Raw genomic sequence first — 6,152 nt, forward strand, 5'->3', positions numbered from 1 at the left:
ATTCTACTAAACAACTCTGCTACGCAACTAAACAACCTCTGTTCTATAGGTTTGCTTTTAGTTAGAATCAACTCCATGACAGTGGAGTTGTGTTTGGAATTGCTGTGAATATTGAAAGTGCCATGGGCTGCCAAAGGAACCAACAGATCTGTGTTGGAAGAAGTGCAGCCAGAATGCTCCTTGAAAGCCAGGATGGCCAAACTTCATCTCTCATACTTCGGACATATTGTCAGGAGGGACCAGTCACTGGAGAAAGATACCATGTTTGGTAAGGTGGAGGGTCAGAGAAAAAGAGGAAGACCCCCAACGAGATGGACTGGCCAAGTGGCAGCATCGCTGGACTCAACTGTGGCAACAATAGGTTGGCCCAGGATCAGGCAGTGTTTCGTTCTGTTGTGCATAGGGTTGCTATGAGTTGGTACAGACTCGATGGCACCTAACAACAACAACAACAAGTTTTACAATGCATTGGTATTCAAAATAGTTCTGCCAATAAAAAACATTTTGCATGACTACATGGATGAATTTTAATATAGTTACGTTGAGTGAAAGAAACCAGAATAAAAATAACATCACCAATTGAGTGATTAAGTTTATGGTAGACTTTGAAAAATGCCAACTTGTCTATAGTGACAGAAAGCACATCTGTATTGGGAAGACAGGGACATCAAGTTGGCCTTTATGAAAAGGTACATGGAAAATTTCCCCCAGGGCATATTTACATCTGCATTGCAGGAGATTTCTTAATTCAGTCCTTCTAACTATGTTCCTCCATTCTGTGAAGTGCTGTAATTCCTAGTGGATAGGGCACCATTTGGGAGTGACTTGTTAAGGAATCAGGATCAGTGTAGGGTTAAGAAGTCTTGGTATAACTGTAGAATAAGCACTAGACTGAGAGGTCTGTTTAAACTGCAAGAAACTGCCATCTAGTCGGTTCCAACTCCTAGCAATCCTGTATAGGGTTTCTGAGGAGCAGCTGGCAACTTTGAACCTCCAACCTTGCTTAATAGCTAGTGCTTATCCTACAACAAGGATTCATGTAGGATTAAGGATTGAGTTGGGTCTAAAGAGTAAGGTTTAGGAGTCCTGGTATGGCGCTATCGTATAAAGCACTGGAACGTGTGTTGATATGAACCACAAGATCAGCATTTCAAACTCACCGCTCACTCCTTGGAAACCCTAGTGTGTGTTTGTGTGTGTGTGTGTGTGCACTGTGGAGTCAGTTCTGACTCATAGTGACTCTATATAGGGTTTCTGAGGTTGTAAATCTCTACGGGAGCAGAAAGCCTCATAGTTTGAACTGCTGACCTTCAGGTGACCAGCCCGATTCCTTGAAAGCCCTATAGAGGGTTGCGATGAGTCAGAACCAACTCATGGCACTTAACAACAACAACAAAGCAGTAAGGACTGTGGGCAAATGCATCAGACTGCAAATGTATCAGACTGCAAAGTCATTTGAACTGCAAGGTCAGCGGTTCAAGCTCACCAGCTGCTTGAACCCTATACAGGGTCGCTATGGGTCAGAACAGACTCGACAGTACTTAACAACAACAAGTAGTGTGGACTCCTGGTGTGGCACTGTGGGATCAGCACTGGACTTGGAACCACAAGGTCGGCATATCAAACCCACCAGCTGCTGCTCGGAAACCCTATACAGATTCACTATGAGTCAGAACCGACTCGATAGCACTTAACAACAACAACTACAAGCAGTATCGGCCTGGTAGTTTTATGGCTTACATGTTGGCCTACTAATCGAAAGGTCAGTAGCTGGAATCCACCAGCGGTTCCACGGAAGACAGAGGAGGCTTTCTGCTCCTGTAAAGATTTACAGCCTGGGAAACTCTCCACAGGGTCGCTGAGTCCGAGTTGACTGGACAACACACCACCATTCACCAAGCAGTAAAGTGGATTCAACTAAACTGAAGTCTGACAATTTCAATCTTTTATCCATTTATCCTGATGCTATTTATTAGTCCAGTTGTAGTCAGAAGGACCCAGACCCTGGAGAAGGACATCATGCTTGGTAAAATGGAGGGTCAGTGATAAAAAGGAAGACCCCTCCCCCGCCAACAAGATGGATTGACACAGTGGCAGCAACTATGGACTTAGTCAAACCGAAGAACAACTGTGATGGCCCAGGGCTGGTCAGTTTTTCCTTCGGCTGTGCATAGGGTTGCTATAAGTCCGAACTGACTCGACGGTACCTAGCAACAAGGAATGTGGATTACGGTGGAATTAAGGAGTAAGGATTAAGATGGATGTACTGGCACTGTGGGTTAAGGCGCCAGACTGCAAAGCAGTTTGAACTGCAAGGTTGGCGGTTCAAGCTCACCAGCTGCTCCTCAGTCGCTATGAGTCAGAAGCGACTTGACGGCTCTTAACAACAACAACTAACCACAAGGTCGGTGGTTCTAACCCACCTTGGAAACCATATCCACTCACTATGAGTGGGAGGGTAGAACTAAGGCTTAAGGATGCCCCACCATAAGTCACCACCCTTCTTTTTGTTGGAGTGTGGTCTGTGCCCAAATACATGGAAATATGTGGACAAGATTTCCTAGCTTTGGGCGCTGCATCTGGATTGTCTGCAGCCGACCTTCGTGGGGCTTGTGGCCCGCAACCTGGCTGGAGTCACTGGCTTCTGCATCCTTGTGTATCAACAGCCTGTCGTCTGACTGATGCATGTGGGTTCCGCAGCCTCTGCCACCACTTGGATGAGGAGAATCCCTCCAGACCGACAGACATCTGGACTATGCCAGAGCCATTTCCTTGATAGTTTTGTGAGTTCTGTGAGGCTTTACAGTGCACTGTGCAGCTCTGGGATGCAAGAGAGAACACAGGGTGGAGGAAGGTGGTGGTTGGTATCAGAGATTATAGAGAGGTATGTTGTTGCTATACTATATAGATGGAAATGTTGGACATTTTGGATGTCTTTAATCTCCACCTCGTGGAGACCAGTCTTGTGCTGATCCTTCTGTAAGAAATTATTCTTGGAACAACACATACAAATAATGTTATTGTTAAACACTGTCAAGTCAGATCTGACTCGTTGTTGTTGTTGTTAGGTGCCATCGAGTAGGTTCCGATTCATAACGACCTTACGCACAATACTGCCCTGTCCTACACCATCCTCACAATCATTGTTAAGCTTGAGTTCATTGTTGCTGCCTTTGTGCCAATCCATCTCATTGAGGGACTTCCTCATTTTCACTGACCTTCCACTTTACCTAGCATGATGTCCTTCTCCAGGGAATGGCCCTTCCTGATAATACGTCCCAAGTATAAGAAGCAAAGTCTCACCATCCTGGCTTTTAAGGAACGTTCTGGCAGTACCTCCAATACAGATATGTTTGCTCTAGCAGTCAATGGGCCTTTTAATATTATTCTCCAATACCATAACTCAAATGCATGAATTCTTCTATGGTTTTCTTTATTTACTGTCCAACTTTCACATGCATGTGAAGCTGTTGAAAAATATCATGACTTGAATCAGGTGCACCTTAATCCTCAAACTTATATCTTTGCTCTTGAACACTTTAAAGAGGTCTTGTGCAGCAGCTTTGCTTAATGCAATACGTCATTTGATTTCTTGACTGCTGCTTCCGTAAGTGTTGATTGTGGATCCGAGCAAATTGAAGTCTTGGACAACTTCAATTTTTTTTCTCCATGTATCATGATCTTTGGTAGCGTAGTGGTTACGAATCGGGTTGTGAGCCGCAAGGTCAGCAGTTCGAAAATACCAGCTGTTCTGCAGGGGAAAGATGAGGCTTTCTGCTCCCGTAAAGATTTCCAGCCTCGGAAACCCTGTACAGGGTCGCTATGAGTCGGTACCGACTCCACGGCACATAACAACAATAACATCATGATGCTATTTATTGATCCAGTTGTGAGGGTCTTTGCTTTCCTTACTTTCAGGTGCAATTCATACTGAAGGCTATAGTCTTTTATCTTCATCTCTAAGTATATTAAATCTTTTTCTCTTCCAGCAAGCAAGGTTATATGTATCATTTGCATATCAAATGTTGTTAATAAGCCTTCTCTAATCCTGATGCAGCATTCTTCTTCATATAATCCAGTTTCTCAGAATTATTGCTCAGCATACAGATTGAATAAGTATAATGAAAGGAAACAACCCTGACACACCTTTCCTAATTTTAAACCATTCATGTCCTCTTATTCTGTTCTAACAAAGATTTACAGCCACAGAGACCCTGTACAGGGTTGCTATGAGTCAGAACCAACTCCATGGCACATAACAACAACAACAACAACAACCAGCATTCAATATTTTGCCTTGGTCTACGTACAGGTTCCTCATGAGTACAATTAATTGTTCTGGAATACCCATTCTTTGGAATGCTATCCATAGTTTATTATGAGCTACACAGTCAAAAGCCTTTGCATAGTCAATAAAGCACAACTGGACTGCTAACCACAAGGTCAGAGGTTCAAATCTACCAGTCACTCCTTATAAACCATATTCAGGGTCACTATGAGTTAGAACCAACTCGATGGCACTTAACAACAACAACAACATACATCTTTCTGATGTTCTCTGCTTTCAGCCAAGATCCATCTGATGTTAGCAATGATATCCCTGGTTCCACGTCATCTTCTGAATCCGGTTTGAATTTCTGGCAGCTCACTGTTGGTTGAAACCATTGTTGAATTATCTTCAGCAAGAGTTTACTTGCATGTAATAGTAATGATATTTTTTTGATGATCTCCACATTCTGTTGGATCTCTTCTCTTTGGAATGGGCACAGAAATGGATGTCTTCCAACTGTTGGCCAGGTAGCTGTTTTCCAGTTATTGGCATAGATGAAGGAGTGTCTCCAAGTTTGTTGAAAGATTTCTATTTGTATTCCATCAATTCCTGGAGCCTTGTTTTTTGCCAATGCCTTCAGTGCAACTTGGACTCCTTCTTTCAATACCTTCGGTTCTTGATCATATGCTGCCTCTTGAAATGGTTGAATACTGACTGACCATTTCTTTTTGGTAGAGCGACTCTGTGTATTCCTTCCATCTTCTTTTGATGTTTTCCACATCATTCAATAAGGAGCTCTGGTAGCGTAGTGGTTACGAATTGGGCTGCGAACCTCAGGGTCAGCAGTTCGAAACTACCTGCTGTTCCGTGGGAGAAAGATGAGGCTCTCTGCTCCTGTAAAGATTTACAGCCACAGAGACCCTGTACAGGGTTGCTGTGAGTCAGAACCACACTCCATGGCACATAACAACAACAACAACCAGCATTCAATATTTTGCCTATAGAATCCTTTAACACTACAAGTCAAGGCTTGACTTTTAGATATGAAAGACTACAATTTTATAAATCTAAAGCAATGCAACAGAAGTAATGTTAACCACACAACCATAGTCAATATATTGCGGTCTTAATTAATGGAGGCAAAAATTTAATATTTCTAAAGACCGCTAAGGGAAGTGTGGCTCCAAATATTATAGAATGAAAAAGACAAGGAGAGAAAATATGTACAGACATGGACTTCTGAATATATGCATATTTGCTTTTATTAACAAAAAGCAATGGCAGAACAAACCTTAGGGTATAAAAGTGGAGGAGTGAGAGGTCTCTGTGAATCTACCTTCTTTGGAACCAGGTAAATATTTGCATAAATATAAAATCAGTTTAAAAAAATGTAAGAAAACAAAGTAACTACTCAAGTATAAATCAAATTGAAACTAGCTGTACAGCAAGTCAGCAATGCCTCCACACAGGGCAGGAGCTTTTGAGGCACTTAATTGTACCTCCCTAGATCCAACGGCACACAGTAACAACAACAACAGACAGACATTCCCTACGGCTAAAAGAAACTGGAAATGATGCTTAACAGTTCACAGTACTTGTGTTGGTAATAGTGCTGATGTCATTTGGACAAAGTTATATGTTCTAGAGGAGTCCTTGAGGGGCAGGGGACCAAGCATTGGGCTGCTAGCAGAGCTGGGTGTGAAACATGAGGGTGTGGTAAAGATTTAGAGTCCGTTCTATTCTGTCCTGTAGGATCACATTTCTATAGAATCAACTCAACAGCAGTGGTGGTTTTCGTTTTTTATAAAAAGTACCGTAGAGCTGGTTCCAATTCATAGCAACCCTGTAGAGAGTTTCCGAGGAGCAGCTGGTGGGTTTGAAC

This window comes from Chrysochloris asiatica, unplaced genomic scaffold, assembly GCF_000296735.1.
Source record: "Chrysochloris asiatica unplaced genomic scaffold, ChrAsi1.0 scaffold00105, whole genome shotgun sequence".
Taxonomy (NCBI): Eukaryota; Metazoa; Chordata; class Mammalia; order Afrosoricida; family Chrysochloridae; genus Chrysochloris; species Chrysochloris asiatica.